Source organism: Bos grunniens, chromosome 7, assembly GCF_055505025.1.
Source record: "Bos grunniens cultivar Pamir isolate PY7600 chromosome 7, Bosgru_T2T1.0, whole genome shotgun sequence".
NCBI lineage: Eukaryota > Metazoa > Chordata > Mammalia > Artiodactyla > Bovidae > Bos > Bos grunniens.
Window position 1 is genome coordinate 66,107,459 of NC_141171.1, and position 16,976 is coordinate 66,124,434.

Below are 16,976 nucleotides of genomic sequence, written 5' to 3' on the forward strand. Positions count from 1 at the left end.
CATGGACTTGAATATTGTCTCCCATTTTATAAATGAGAAGCCTGAGGTTCAAAGAAATTAAATAATTTTCTTCAGGGTTACATAGTAAGTAGCAGAGTCAGAATTTGAACCCAGGTTTTTGGGTTTTTTTTCCCCCAAACCACTTGAATGGGGATTTTCTGGCAGTCCAGTGATTAGGACTCAGCACTTTCACTGCTGGGGCCCAGGTTCAATCCCTAGTCGGGGAACTAAGATCTCACTAGCCATTCATGACACAGCCAAATTAAAAACAAATAGCAACAACAAAACCCCCCACTTTACTGAGCTATGACTGACATATAAAAGCTGTAGATATTTAATGTATAAAACTTGAGGTGTTTGGAGATAAATACATATACGTAACTATGAAACTGTCATTACTGTCAGAACTATGTACTAAACTCATCTCCTCCTCCTCCTCAAACCCAGATTTGACTCCAAAGCTTGAATTCTTTTATATTTGTGGTGAAATATATATAACACAAAGCTTAACCATTTTAACTATTGTAAGTATACATTTTTGTGGCATTAGGTACACTTACATTGTTGGGTGAGCATCACCACCATCCATCTCCAGAATTTTTTATCTTCTTCCTCTGAAACTCTGTATCCTCTAAACATTCACTCCCCATTACTCCCTCCCAGCCCCTGGCAAGCAACCACCATTCTACTTTCTCTCTGAATCTGGCCACTCTAAGTACCTCATATAAGAATCATACTGTTTGTCCTTTTGTGGTTGGCTTATTTAATTTAGCATAATGTCTTCAAGATTCATCCATCCTATAGCATGTGTCAGAATTTCCTTTTCCAGGCTGAACAATATTCCATTGTATGACTATATCATGTTTTGCTTATTCACCTATCAGTGGACACTTGGGTTGCTTTACCTTTTGGTTATTGTGAATATTCCTGCAATGAATGCGAGTGTACAAATATCTGTTCAAGTCCCTGCTTTTTTACAGAAGTGGAATTGCTAGGTCACATGGGAGTTCTAAGTTTTGTGATATGAACATGGTTGAAGATTATAAGCCAGTCATTTTGTAGAGTCTCCTTCAGTTTGGACTTGGACTCAGATTATATGTTTTGACTGGAAAGTCACAGTTGCTTTTTTTTTTTGAATCATACTCCACAAGGTGGCAAGTGATGCCTATTTGGTTATTGGTGTTTTTAACTTTGATTCACTTTATTGTGCTGCTGACTGCTAGGTGAATCTACTGTAAAATTATTGTAAAGTCTCTTTGTAATTATTAAGTATCTTAGGAGGAGATACTTTGAGACTATGTAAGTAGCTCTTTCCTCACCAATCTCTCATTCACTGGAGTTTAACATCTTTGATATTTTTTGTTGAAAGGTTACTATGAAGGTTAGTAAGTGGTAATTTTCTGATAACCATCATCATTCCTTTTGCATTTATTATTTACGATAAAGAAGTTCCTCTTCTCATTTATTTCTGTTAGTATAGATTCATACTTTATTCACTGTATCCTAATCTGTTGCTATCAGTATTTCATGCCTAAAATGTCCCAAATCTGGCTAGTAGAAGCCATTGCAGGTTGCTTCCTGTGTCCTTTTGAATTTCTTCATCGTTTGATGACTTTCTTTATGACATGAAAAGATGTTTCCGGGCTCATCTTATTATTTCCCTGGGTTCAGTGATTTGAGGAGAGCATATTTATCTGTAGAAATAAAGCCACTCCTTAATGTCAAAAATGCAAAAGCAGGGTGTTACCAAGTGACTTCACATACTTTGACCGCTGGCAAGCCCCGCAGGTTTGAGATTTCATTCCTGATTTGTTATCAGATTCGTGAGTCCAGTAGAAAACCAGTGTGTTTTATGGCCAGTTAAATATCAACTGTGAACTTGAGGGTCCCTGAGGGGAGCACAGAAAGGAGCACTGATCTGTGCTGTAGGGTTGTTTGGTTTCCTCCAAAGGATACTTGGGGCCCTGCTGGCCTGGGAGCTCGGTTTAGAGAAAAAGCTGTCTTTACATATTTCTTTCTAATGGTAATAGAAGTGAAAGCATTGTTGTGAAGAGACACTAGGTTTAGACTACACCATATGGCGGTGAGAGGCGTTCATCACTACACTGTCTTAACAGCTGAACTGAAAATAGCCCATATTTTTGCAGTGATGGAGAATTAGCCCCTGACTGCCAGGAAACACCCATTGTAGCAGCTCTTCAGTCATGTAATTTAAAATAATTACTAATTAAGTGAGAATAAAATAGAGTCCATGATAACAATAATAATCACTGTAGCATTGGTCATTACCCAAGTTACTGTTTGTTGGAGCATTACCTAGGGGAAGATGGCTTGCCAAAGGCAGGAAGAACTGCCGGGGAGCCGCTGGCTTCAGCATTACTGCTGAGGTAAGGAATCAGGACCTTTCTGGGGTGCTTGGCAGCCACTGACCTGATTTTATATTCCATCAATATTGTCGATCTCATGTTGTTTCAAGGAATTTGCTCACTAATACAGCAGGCAGTGTGCCATTGAAAACCAAGTGCGGGAACAGCTTTAAGGCTTGTCAATGGACTTATATCATTGCAGGAAACAACTCAAGCAATTACCTATGACAGGCATCTCTCTCATCAACATCTGGAGAAAAGCGAGGCTCTTTTGCAAGAGTGCCATTGGGAGCAAACGTCCAACACCAATGGTTATGAGCAGGTATGTGAGAGAGTGGAGGCGGGACTCCCAGTGTTTCAGGGCACTGTACAAAGGCTGTCCGGGTGTCTAAGAAAGTAAAGGGTGGAGGCTTTTTGGGTTAAAGGCAGGGTTTATGCTTACTGTTTTTTGGGTGATTTAAAAGAGCATGCATTCCTTTATTTATTCACTCATCGACAAATACGTATCTACTATGCACCAGGCATTGCAGTAAGTACTGGGATTATGGATCAAGGCAGACTTGGCTGCTAACCTCTGGCATCTGACTGTCTCCCCGGTAGTGAGAGATATACAAATAGAGACATGCAGAAAGTGTCAGGGGGCTAAGAAAAGAGCACTTGAGGGGAGAGCAGAGGCACTCTTTTTGCACTGTGACTCTGTGAAGAGCCCTTGAGGAAGTTCCGTTTATGCTGAGGCCTGAAATCTGAGGAGTGTTTGGCTTGCAAAGGATGAGGGGAGAATGTTCTGGGCAAAGGATGAAACCTAGTTAGTTTGAGGAACTACTGGAAGTATAGAGTGTGAGGAGAAGCATGGAAGTACAGAGTGAGGGAGAATGTGGCACAAGATTTTGGTGAGGTCAGCTGGCTTCAGAGAGAGGAGTGCATATGGGATTCTGAGTGCAAGGGGAAGCTTGAAGCTGAGGCGTGGCAGGACCCAGTTTAGGTCTAGCTGCTGGTGGGGAATTGCCCGGAGCAGGTGGGTCCTGAGCTAATACAGGGATACCAGGTAGGAGTGGGAAGATAGCAGGACTGGTTCCCAGCTCTCTGGCTAGAGCAAGCTGGGTGAATGGACGCACTGTATGTTCAGGTGGGAAATATCAGAGAGGACAGCTATGTCTGGGAGTTGCAATACTCAGTGTTTTTTTTTTTTAAATCATGGCAAGATACACACACACACACACACACACACGTTATGCTCAGTTACTTCAGTTGTGTCCCACTCTGTGCGCCCCTATGAACTATAGCTCGTCAGGTTCCTCTGTCCATGGGATTCTCCAGGCAAGAATACTAGGGTGCGTTGCCATGCCCTCCTCCAGGGGATCTTCCTGACCCAGGGATCGAACTCATGTCCCTAATGTCTCCCGCATTGGCAGGCATGTTCTTTACCACTAGCACCACCTTGTATGTACGTATGTGAAAGTGAAGTCGCTCAGTCATGTCCGACTCTTTGTGACCCCATGGACTGTAGCCTACCAGGCTTCTCAGTCCATGGAATTTTCCAGGCAGGAATACTGGAGTGGGTTGCCATTTCCTCCATTAGGGGATCTTCCTGACCCAGAGATCGAACCCGGGTCTCCCACATTGCAGGCAGACACTTTCCCATCTGAGCCACCAGGGAAGCCCATGTATGTATGTACCTATGTATGTATGTATATGTACTCTCGAACCAGGAATTGAACCCTCATCTCCTATTTCCCCTGCATTGGCACATGGGTTCTTTGCTACTAACACCACCTGGGAAGCTTTTATATATATATATATATATATATATATATATATATATATATATATATATATAGTACACTTCTGTGGCACTAAGTACATTCACATTGTGTGCCACCATCACCACTAAACATTTCCAGAACTTTCTCATCTTCCCCATCTGAATATACCCATTCAACACTAACTACCTATTCTCTCTTCCCCCTCAGCTCCTGGCAACCATTATCCTTCTACTTTCTGTCTATGAATTTGACTGCTTTTGGTACCTCATATGATCATATAGTATTCGTCCTTTGGTTACTGGCTTACTTCACTCAGCATAGTATCTTCCAGGTTCATCCATGCTGTCAGAACTTCCCTTTTAAAGCTGAATAATATTCCGTTGTGTGTACATGCCATGTTTTATTTATTCATATGTTTATTGATGGACATTAGGGTTGCTTCCATTTTTCAGCTCTTGTTTATTGCTTGTTATTTAATACAAACATGGTTATACAGGTATCTGCTCAAGCCCCTGCTTTCACTTCTTTTGGATTTATACCCAGAAGTGGAATTGCTGGGTTGTATGGTAGTTCTCTTTTCAGTTGCCTGAGGAGTCACCAAACTGTTTTCCGTGGTGACTGAACCATTTCACATTTGCACGTGTTACAGTGCACAAGGATTCCAATTTCTCCACTTCCTTTCCAACACTTGTTATTTATTAATTTTTAAAAATAATAATTATAACTTAAATAACTTATAATCTTCACCCTAATGATTGTGAAGTGGTGTCGCAGTGTGGTAAAACATTCAGATTTTTAGATGTTACATTTGAGATGCCTGAGAGATACTCACATGGCATTGTCCAGTAGGTGGTTGGTTATGCCAAGCGAGATTTCAAAGAGAGGTCTTCTGGCCCACAGATCAGTTTAAATTCCACTTACCAAGGTGTGAAGGCTCTTGTAAATGCCTCACCATGGTGGATCTTGTGTATTTGTTCTAAGGCTTCCTACCCTACCAGCTTGTCTACTATTTAAGGATATGAGCTTTGGGGGTTTGGGCTTATTTCTGGTGAACAAACGACATTTTGTACCTGGTTCTCCCCTTTCTGATCAATATTACAGCTCCAATGGAAGTTAACCAAGAATTACTAAATATGATCTGCATATAAAAGTGGTAGAAAGATTCAGGATGAGGGAGTTTATTGTTTTGGTCTTAGGAGGGATATCTAGCTGAAGTCAAATAGGTTTGATTGTCCTTTAGAGTGAATGGAAGGCGTTTTTGTTTGTTTCTCCCTTTTCTTGGTAACAGAAAATGCATCTTTAAAGTGTTTTTCAATTTCTTTCTCAGCTCCCTTTCATTCTCTGATTTCTTTTAATGGGATAACATAAACTAGTTTTCTGTCGTCTTTTATTCATCAAAGCTGTCGATTTATCCTGAACAGAATGAAGGCAAGGATGTTATTAAAATAAAACAGCTTCCAATTGAGCTGCTAATAAATGCTGAAATGCATCCACATTTTTCTTATTGATTATCTCCTGCCGACAAAAGCAGACACAAGTTTGTACCGCACGCTGCCCGTGGAAATGAAACATTTAATTAGATGAAAACCGAATGAGCTGAAAGATCTGCGGTGCTGGGCCGTCAAACAATTGTTATTCATAATTGGCTGTTTAAAATGTCTGTACTATTTGAGCCTTTTTCACTTAAAAAATTCCCTACAGTGCATTAAGACGAACACAGTCATTAGTAAAGTTTCTCCTGTACATTTTACAAGCTCAAGGTTGTGGGCTAGAATGAGCCCTGTTGGGCCATAAATCAGGTATAAGAGAAATCTCGAAATTGAAAATTAGGAGGCGAGAGCAGGAGATGGCAGTGCCCTCTCCATTTCAGGCCCATCTCCAAATGCTGAAGTGAAGGTGGGAGAGGAGATTCTGGTAGAGGCCCATAAACTCTAAAGGTGAAGTTCTTTAGAACTTACTAACTCTGTAATCATGTGCATGTAAAGTTTAATGTCTGGTAAATGCACGGATATTTAGCAATGGGAGTTTATTGAAAAGTGGGTCTGCACTTTGCCAGGAATGTTTCAAGCACTTACCAGGTGGCCTGCTTTTTAAGACAGTGGGGAAGAGAAAGATGGATGAGAATCATTGCCTGTGGCAGCCACGTGGCATTTAGCCTGTACAGGCTTTTCTTCCTGGAACCCCCAGCAAGTTATTAAGATTTAAAGGCTTTGGTTTCCTCATTTGCACCTCGTGGGTATTAATCATACCTATTATATCAATTTGTCATGAGGATTGAATGAGAGAAAGCCTTTAGCACAGTGGGTACACGGCACACACTAAATGAATGTCAGCTACTGGCAATAATATCTCATCTTCCAAATCTAAAGGCCCTGAAGGGAAGACATCATTTCTTCTGTTATATTTCCCACAGTATCTTGCCTTGTACCTAACACCCGGCTCTCGATAACTTTCATCTGAATTAAAAGAAGTGTCAATCTCTCAGTCATCAGATTCTTACAAATTCAGATGAGAGCTGACAGTGGTTCAGTGAGTGTGTATTTACTGTTTTAAATCACTTAAAAAATATTTTGCTTTTCTGGTTACAGAAGAAGCAGCAGCTGCTCCTGGGCAGAGACAGTGAGGTTAAGAAGGCAGGTGCCAGAGCCAGATTGCCTGGGTGTGTGTTCCTCCCCAACCAGCCTGCACCCCTGTGCCCACAGAGTGGTTGGACTGTGTGAGAATTCAATGAGTTAAGACACAAACCACATGCAGCAGGGCCTAGCACATAATATGTGCTCAATAAAGCGTAATTCATGCTGAATAAAATAAAAACCAAGAGATCACTCATTCTCAGGACCGTGTGATAACTGCTAATAAATGCTTATTCAAAGTGTGCTCTGGGATTAATGCAGTGTTTGGTATAGTCAGGCATCATGAGTAGCCCAGTTATTGAACCCTTGCTGCCACCAGGCACTGTACCCACTGCTTTGCACAAAATATCTCACTTAATTCACACAACAATCCTGTGGGGACAGGCAATGTTATTCCCTTTTTATGAGTTGAAAAAACAAGATCCATCAGGTTAAGTAACTTTCCAAGTTCATATAAATGGTAAGTGATGGAGCTCAAATGCAGCTCTCTTTGGTTCCAAAGTTAATGTTTATGCCAGTTAATGTTTATGCCATCCTACCTTGAGAAGCCTGATATCAAATCAAGACCAGGCAGCCAATATGAAAGAGATGCGTGATCTAAGTGAAGTGGGAGAATTGGAGGAGTATCAGAAAACAGGCAATTGTATGGGCCTATATCTTTTCTCCTCCCTTGTGCTCAATTCTAACAGGGGAGGCTGACGGGACACACAGCAGTCTCCCTCTCAGTTTAGGAGAGCTGTCCTAAGAATAGGGCTGGCTCTTAAAGGCACGAAGGGCAGTTTTAAAAAAAGAAGCGGACAGTTATGATGTACTACATTCCATGCTATGACTGTAACTTCTGATTAGCCCTCAGACGCCTTCTTAACACAGTGATTTAGATTTGAGAGCAAAGCTGGCACAGGAAATGAAACCCAGCTTGCACAGGGCTGCATATTAAGCAGGGACTCAAGCGGCCCAGGTGGCTTTTTCCAAGACTTCATTGTGCTCCTGCATGTTTGGGCCTGATTCTTTGTGTCATATCTCACCGAGTTTATGCTGCAGTGGAATCTCAGGCTAGATATTTTCTCTTTAGTACTTGGTCCCCTGTAGTCACCACTTCTCTATAAAAACACCATGGTGTGTTCGTTCTTGTTTCTCAAGTGTAATTTGGAGTCAAGTGGAACAGATAAACAATGTCAATGAAAATATCTTGTGTAGACACTGATGGGACTTATCTGTCTTGAAATGAGATAAAGGATGCATAAATGTTTAATTTTTCTTTGCATTTAATGTAACCACTGAACACCCTTAGTCCCCGAGCAAATTAATCGTCACAAAATGAGAGTAAACGACACACGGTCTGTACTGAGCCGTTGTCTGTTGGATCAGCCGCCCCTCGGCACAATAGCACACAAGAGGCGGGTCTCTCCAGCAGAGCTGCTTGAACAGCTGTGCTGGATGCAGTGTATTAGAAGCTTCCTTGGAAAACTCAGAGCAATGGCAGTGATCTTGTGGCTTGAGGTTGATTCTTGGCATGTTTGTCAGGTGAAGTTTCCCTCTCCCTGTAGAGAAGGTCCAGGGAAAGTCCTAATATGAGATTGGCTTCCCCACACATTCCTTACTGTGTGAGTTTTACAAGTTACAGCCTCTCTGAGCTTTATTGACTTCATTCACAAAATATAGTTGTGGCTAGTAGTTTTGTATATGTTAGTGTTAATCACTCAGTCGTGTCCAACTGTTTGTAACCTCATGGCCTATAGCCTGCCAGGCTCCTCTGTCCATGGAATGGTCCAGGCAAGAATACTGGAGTGGGTAGCCATTCCCCACTCCATGGGATCTTCCCGATCCAGGGATTGAACCTGGGTCTCCTGCTTTGCAGGCAGATTCTTTACCATCTGAGCCACGCATACATAATTAAAAAAATTTCTAGTTGTGGTGAAATACACATAACATAAAATTTACCAAGCTAGCCATTTTAAAGTACACAGTTCAGAATGCTAATTATTGTATTTCAGTATAATTATAATGCTACCAGTATTTTTATTTTATCTTATTGCAGTTTTTGTTGAATGAAAGATTTGTTAAATTCTATACTGCTTTACAATTTTTGTGTTTCAAACACATGATTTCATCTAGTCCCATAATAACCCTTTTTTTCTCCCTATGCTTATATTGTCCCTCCTCCCTTCCCTCTCTCAACTGGTAACCACTAGTTTGTTTTCTATCTGTGAGTCTGCTTCTTGTTTGTTTTATTCACTAGTTTGTTGCATTTTTTAGGATCTAGATGTAAGTGACACCATGTAAGGTCTGTCTCATTTATTTCACTTAGCATAGTGCCCTCTCAGTCCATCCATGTTGGTGCAAATGGCAAAATTTAAATCTTTTTATGGTTGAGTAATATTCCATTTTATATACGTACACACACCACATCTTTAAAAAATTAATTTTATTTTTGGTTGTGCTGTGTCTTCGTTGCTTTGTGTGGGCTTTCTTTAGTTGCAGCGAGTGGGGTTACTTTTCGTTGCAGTTCACAAGCTTCTCAGTGTGGTGGTTTCTCTTGTTGCAGAGCCCAGGCTCTCGGTGAGCAGGTGTCAGTAGCTGTGGCGCTCGCGCTTCGTTGCTCAAAGGCATGTGGACTCTTCTTGAACCAGGGATGAAACCCGTGTCCCCTGAACTGTCAGGCCGATTTCTATCCACTGAGCCACTCAGGGAAGTCCCCATACCACATCTTTATCCATTCATCTGTTGATGGACACTTAGGTTGCTCCCATACTTTGGCAGTTGTAAATAATACAGTGCTACCAATATTACCACCACTTGCCTAGAAGAATTGTTGTGAGGATCAAATGAGAAAAGAAGTGAAGATGCTTCCCCACTAAAAAGTGCTTTGCAGATATCAGTTGCTGTTGTTAGTGTGACCCCGTGCTCTCTCTGGGCTCGGTTTCCCCATCAGGGACTTGAACTGCAGATGCCTTTGGCTCAACATTCTGTGCAAACATTACTTCTACCCAGCAGAGCTTTCCATGTCCATAGGGAGTCAGCCTTAAACTAAAAGCTGAGTTTTTTCTAACAGAACATCAACATTATCACACACATGGAGGTTTTGTGGCTTTTCTTGTCACCCTGTGCTAGGAGCCATTGATTAAAAATCTGCTTGGCTTGCCATTGACCCTGATACACCTATGTCTGTATTTCTAGATCTGTATCTACATCTATATCTAGATCTGTTTTTCTGTATATGTCCATATCTGTCTTCTATTTATTCAGAAATATTTATCCCACACCTTCTAATTGCTTGGACACTGTCTGAGGTGCCCCTGAGGGTAAAGCAGGAACCAGAGAGACAAATTCCCTCCCTTCACTGAGCCTGCCTTTCAATGGGGGAGGCACACGATCACCCAGTAGACATATAATAGATGCTGTAAAGTGTCAGGCCAGGAGTGGAGGGTGACAGGGGCTTCTCCTTTAGATGGAGTGGCCAGAGGAGGTCTCTCTAAAGAGGTGACATTGGAGCAGAGACCAGCCACTAGAAGGTGTGGGGAGCAGCGGATAGGCTTGGAGGGGAGAACTTCCCACGGAAACCCGGAGGCTTCTCCTTGGCCTGGACAGCTGTGATTGTGGCTGAGCCAGTGGTAGCACCCATGCAGAAGGACTCAGGGCTGCTTCTCTTTTCCTTGAGTTTCCATAGATGAGAGTATTTCCAGTGCTCGCAGCTCTGTGTCAGGGAATTCTGAAGCTTCTCTGAGCAGCTGGGAATCAGTGCTGGGAGAACTGAAAATCTTATTGGTCCCTTTGCTTAATTATAGCCTATAAATATGCCTCACCTTGAGCTCCACTCCTCAGAGGCCAAGAGGGCACACAGCCCCTGCTGGCCACTGAATTCCTGTAACCCCACTTTGAAACAATTTGGGGTTGCAAGAGCTGCTGATAAAGCTTGAAGATGTCAAATTCCTTCAAAACAGGGCTGTGAAATTTGGTAAAGAGGGGACAACCCTGTTAGTATGGATGAAAGGAAATAAAAATTTATTGAGGCTTTCTTATAATCTAGAAGCCACCTGAATTACCATATTCATTTACAATTTTGGGGGGCTTTCCTTATGGCTCAGCTGGTTAAGAATCAGCCTGCAATGCAGGAGACCTATGTTTGATCCCTGGGTTGGGAAGATCCCCTGGAGCAGGGAATAGCTACCCACTCCAGTATTCTGGCTTGGAGAATTTTATTTTGCATTTGTTCAGATACGGATTTAGCTGCTTTAACGGAGGACAAAATAACAGAGACTTCAGTGAAGCTGAAGGAAGTTATTTTCCCAAGTGTGAGCAAGCAGGTAGATCTGGGACAGAGCAGCACTGTTCCTTCACATCAGCCCTGGCGCCTGGACTTCTCGTCCACAGGGTCAAAGGTGGCTCACACCCCCTCTATGATTGTGTTTCAGCCAATAAGAAAGAGGAAAAAAGTGAGGACACATCCCCTGGTTTTAAGGATGTGACCTCGGAGTTGTGAACATTACTTTCTCTTATAGTTTGTTGGCCATAGTGTTGCCGGATTTAGGCAACAAAAATATAGGATAACCAGTTAAACTTGAATGTCAGATAGACAATCAGGTCTTTTTTTTTTTTTTGTTCTAGTGGGCATCATTATACTAAAACAATTATTGGACTTTTAATTTGGGACATACTTATAGTAAAAAAAATTACTGGTTGTCACTCTGACTTGCAAATTTAACTGGGCATCCTGTATTTTACCTCACAACCCTAATTGGCTGGCACCTAGTGACATGGACACGCCTAGCTTCAAGGGGGTCTGGGAACAGCTCTTAGGTGGGTGGTAGTGTGCACTGCTTGGGGTTTTGATTACTTAAAGGAAGAAGGGGAGAGTGGATATTGGGGACAACTAGCAGCTTTGCCAAAACTTATCTGGTCTCCTTCATTCATTCATTCTACTAATATTTATTAAGCACCTACTACATGACAAGTATTGGATAAACAATGCAGACAAGACTCCTGTTGTCATGGAGCTTTTATTTTAGTGGAAGAGACAGATCATACCAATTGATACACATGTAGAATTTTAGGTAGTAATAAATGTTCTGGGAAAAAAAGGAGGCAAAGAAGTTTTTAGAGTCTGTTAGCAAAGCAGACATGAATTTGAGCAAACTCTGGGAGATAGTGAAGGACAGAGAAGCCTGGCATGCTTCAGTCCACAGGGTCACAGAGTTGGACACAATTTAGCTACTGAAGGACAATAAGGGAAGTTGTAATTGGTGGCGGGTGTGGTATGGGTCTGGGAAAGCTTCTCTGGAGAAAAGACATTTGAGTAGACACCTAAATGAAGTGAGGAAGAAAGTCTGTGAAATAGGAATAACATGCAAATCAGAGGGACCAGCTATTTTTCAGGAACTAGAAGGTGGCCCACGTGGCTGGCGTGGAGAGATCAAGGGGGAGAGTGTAAGGGAAGCGGGCAAGAGTGGGCTTTGAAGACCACAGCAAAGAGTTAAAGAATTTTAAAAAATTATTATTATTTTGGCTACAAGGTGAGGCATGTAGGATGTTAGTTCCCAAGCAGGGATTGAACCTGAGCCCCTTTCAGGGGAACTTGCAGCCCTAACCACTGGACCACCAGGGAATTCCCCCATGACTAAGAGCTTTTTAAATTCTAGGAATGATGAGATGCCATCAGAGGGTTTTGAATAAGACGTTAATATGACTTAATTTACATTTCAAAAAGACCACTGTGCCTGCTGGGGAGACAGTGTAGCCATAGGAAGTAAAAGCAAAAGGAAAGAGATACATTAGGTGTCTATTGCACTGTATTGTGGCTGGTTAGGGTCTTAGGAATTGGAGGAGTGAGAAGCTGGGATTCAGGATGTATACGAAATACCTACCAATGTCACCCTCATCGTACAGATGACGGAACCGCAGGAAGTCAAACATGAGGATAGGTTGCCCCTCTGCTGGGAGGGGCTGGGGAGTGCAGTGTAATTGCTGCTTGGAGAGGTTGCAGGAATCATTCAGCCTTTGGTTTTGACGCTGCAGCAGGAGCCAGAGGGAGGAGAACTGGGATGAAGAGGACTTCTTTCTCCCTTTCCTCCTATTCCAGTTCTTCCCAAGCGTTGATTCTCTCTGGTACTCTGGATCTGAGGTAGTCTTATTTGTTACTGGCTTCATTAGAACAAAATCTTGTCTCCTCTTTCCTGAGGAAGAGTAAAGAATTTACTCTTGTAAGTTGGCAGCCATGACACCAAGAGCAACGCAAGCTGTAGAAAGAGGGACTGTTTTGTTTTTTGTGTGGTCCTTGCTGCTCCAGGGTTGTAGAGGAAAGCAGCTTTGGACCAACCACACCTGCTCTGAATCTCATTTACTAGCTGAGCCTTGGTTTTTTCATGTGTGGAGTGGGACCATGCACAGCTGCCTCACATAATTGCTGAGAGCCTTGCAAGAGAAAATATGCCTAAAACCAGTACAACCAAAGTGATTTGTGATTTGGTGATCATTTTGGGTCCAGCTCGCTCTTAGCAATGTTCTTTTCTTTATGGTTCTACCAGCTCCCTTACTGACCCTAATCTTTTTGTCACTCCCCATCCCCTTCCCTTGCTGCTTCTCTCCTGTCATGATGTTTAGAGCCCTGCGTATGTAGCTGAGCTGAAGAGTGGAATGAAAGGCAGAGGGAAAATGCTGGGATGAGGCGGGGTCAGGAATACGAAGTCCCTTTCGTTAATCTGTTCTCTGGAACTGGAGTCTGAGCTTTCATTTAAGTCAAGTGAAAGACATGTTCTCACTTAGTCCAGAGGCACACTGCTGATAAGAAACAAATTAGAAATGCAAGTTTTTCTCCCAAGTGCTGTAAAGATGTGTCTTGCTGGTGGAGCTGGGATTTCCCTGTGGGTCAGTTAGACTGTCCCCGAAGCGAATATGCAGATGGAAATGATCCCTGCTTCTCATGAGGCTGTCAGAGCCTGAAATTTTGAAAAGGGTATTTGAAGTCCTGTTTGTTTGAATCATGAAGAAACACACAGCAAGATGTCTGTCTGCTGGTGGGGAGGGGAGAGGGTCAGGGAGCAGACCTTTCTGCAGTAGATTTTAGAAGTGGATCAGCTGGCCAGAGTGATGGGTTACCTTGGATGGGAAGACTCAGAAAACTCTGGAGTCATAGTGGGAAGAACCCTTAGAAACTTACAGGAACTGGTCTTTTTACAGGTAAGGCTCTTGAAGCCCAGAGAGGGGCATTTCTTGCCCCAAATCACACATCCAGGGGATATTTCCAACCTAGAGATCGAACCCAGGTTTCCCACATTGCAGGCAGATTTTTTTTTTTTTTTTTTACCATTTGAGCCACCAAGGAAGCTCAGAAAGTAAAGCATGAAAGAACTTTGGTGAGCTTTAGGGTCAGAGTTTGGTTCAAATCCTGGATCTATCACTATATTCCTTGGGTAAGTACTTAATTTTCTAAAGCTTCAATTTTCTTGCTTGTCAAATGGTGCTAGTCATAATTCCTACTTCACAGAGTATTTGAGGATTAACAGGAAAATCCATGTAAAGTAGCACTTAGTGCTAAGTAAATACTGCTGTTTTGTAGTGTTGGTGATATATTTTTGGGGTCTGAGGAACTGACAACAGGTAACTGTTAACATGAAAGGCCTCTGGGGTGTGGTGGGTTGAATTGTGTTCCTCCAAAAGATACCTTCAAGTATTAACTCCCTGAAGATTATCTTCAGTAAATGTGAGCATATTTGGAAATAAGATCTTTGTAGATGTAATCAAGTTAAGAGGAGGGTCATACTGGATGATGGTGGGCCCTCATCCAATAACTAGTGTCTATAAGGAGAAATCTATACACAGGCACACAGGGAGAACTCTGTGAGAAGACAGAGGCAGAGACTGCAGTGATGCCACAAACCAAGGAATGTCAAGGGTTAACAGCAACCACCGGAAACCAGAAGAGGCCAAGAAGCATTCTTCCCTAGAGTGTTTGGAGGGAGCATAGCCCTGCCAGCACCTTGGTTTTGGACTTTGAGCCTTTAGAACTGTGAGCTTATGTTGCTTTAAGCCTCCCAGTTTGTGGGAATTTGTTGCGACAGCCCTAGGAAAGAGAGGGTATCAGTATTGAGGGAAGTGTTTTGGGCTCCCATTTAAGCATCCAGGGTTAGGCTTGTTAGCCATAGAACACTCATTTCTATATTTTCAATCCACTGAGTAATAACCTCCCAAAGAGATCATGGGTATTTGCCTACTGACTTAGTGATGCTGGAGGTGTGTATATGTGTGTGTGTTGGGGGGTGGTGGTGGTGGGGACACAGTTCTGAGATTAATGAGAGCCTTCATGGTGATGACTGTATATTCAGGGTCACAGAACGCCACAGAAACACTCAGAAGAGGCAGGGGGGTACACAGTAGGACTGAGGAAAAGGGCTGCTGCATTTCATCTGTCCCAGTTCTCCTGTTGAGAGTCTTTCCTTCCCCTTCTCTGTCACAGGAATGTAGGTAGTTGTCTTGTTGGGCTGAGACGCAGGGAATTTGGAACTGGCCTAGGAAATTGTTGAACTTTATCAGTCTGTGGTGAATACCTTTTCCTTCATGCCAGCTGTGGACCAGGAGAGAACTTCCAGGGAGATGCTGTGTGCCTCTGTACCTTCCCAGAGAAAGCCAGGTGGTCTCTGTCTCAGTTAATTTTTCCATAGGATGTTCCTGAAAGATGTAGAAGTCCTTTTTCAGCAGAGAATCCCTCCGCCCCCTTGGCTTCCTTGGTCCTGCATTTCTGTCAGTCACCCCTTCTCTGCCTCTCCTACTCCACGCTCTGACAGTAGCATTTTGAGTAACTCAGGTTCTCCTCTGCTTTCTCCAACCAGAAGGGAAGGTATTCACAGACGGGAATGATAACCCTGGTTCACTGCTCACCACATAACTACTACAGGAAGACTAGAATTCATCTTGAAAGAAGAGATAATACATTATAAGGATGTATACAGATGTATACAGTTTTCAGAGCTTCACGACAAGGGTGAAGGGTAGCATGGGTGGAGGTGGATGCGACAGTGGAACTGTATGCTCATTGAATGAGGACTCCTGTAGGAGCCTAGACTATTTGGACTGCTGAGCTTCTGACTCTGTCAGTGCCGTTTTGGTCTTGACCTGCTTATTTATTCTTTTATTGGGCTATGCTAGGTCTTGGTTGCAGTGAATAGGATCTTTAGTTGCAGGATGCAGGATCTTTAGTGGTGGCATGTGGCATCTTCTGGTTGTGGCACTTGAACTCTTATTTGTGGCATGTGGGATCTGGTTCAAGCAAGGAGTCTTAGCCAGCGCACTTCCAGGGAAGTCCCTGTCTTGACACTCTTGAGCAAGGAGAAAGAGGGTTGAATCGTTACACTTCCTAGGTCACTGACTCATTGGTGGGAAAGGTTTTGTTTGTTTGTTTTGAGTTAATGTGTAGGGGAGGTAGGAGGAGAGGGTGGATGGTCAAAGAGAGAACAGCAGAGAGGCAGCCCAGGGGCAGAGAAGGAACCAGAGCAGGCGGCAGGGTGAGGATTCTCTACCCTGTGCTCTGAGGCGGCTTCCCTGACCCACAGTGAATGAGTTGGGAGCTGTTAGCACCCGTGAGAAGTCTCCTGCGGGTAATTCCATTCATATGAAATATCCAGAATAGGCACGCCAGAAGTGGTAGAAAGCAGATGAGTGCTTGCTGGAGGCTGGGGGGAGGGGGCCCTGGGGAGTGACAGTGTACTGGGGTTTCCTTTTAGGGTAATAAAAATGGCAGTAGGGTGATAAAAAACTAGGGTCTGGAACCAGTGATTGTGCACATTGTGAGTGTACGAAATGCCACTGAATTGTGCAAATTTTATGTTATGTGAATTTTCCATCAAAATCCAGAAGCTGAAAATAAATAGCATGCTCCCCTCAAGTCCCTTTGAACCACACTGATGCTGTGGAGGTGGTCTCTGGAAAGATAAAGACTGGTGTGGCCTGGTGGAATTCCCTGGACTGAGTGTTGAGGGAGGGTGGGGGTCCTGACTCTTTCACCTGCTCCTGTCCGCAGCCCCTCCTTAGAGACCCATGGGGTTGCCAAGAAGTTAAGAGCATGAGCTTTCAGCATGGGCTTTAATCTAAGTGTGAATTCTAGCCTAGCCACTGCTAGCAGTGTGACTCTTGGTGTTATAGGACCCCTTTGAGCCTTGGCTTCCTCACTTTAAAATGGAGGTGACAATCTACCTCACAGGGTTTTTGTTAGCATGAACTATGTG

At 43.1% G+C, this 16,976-nt stretch overlaps 1 long non-coding RNA gene and 1 other non-coding gene across 2 annotated transcripts in view; both read left to right on the plus strand.

Moving 5' to 3' along the window:
• The first annotated feature begins 7,403 nt into the window (after window positions 1-7,403).
• Window positions 7,404-7,542, plus strand: LOC147369742 (small Cajal body-specific RNA 11). The gene has a single exon (XR_015168700.1).
• Window positions 7,543-8,828: 1,286 nt separating this feature from the next.
• LOC147369743 (uncharacterized) overlaps window positions 8,829-16,976 on the plus strand; it is a 94,205-nt gene continuing 86,057 nt past the window's right edge. Inside the window, exon 1 of the long non-coding RNA XR_015167860.1 lies at window positions 8,829-13,935. This is a non-coding gene — a long non-coding RNA (uncharacterized LOC147369743). The remainder of the gene's footprint in view (window positions 13,936-16,976) is intronic.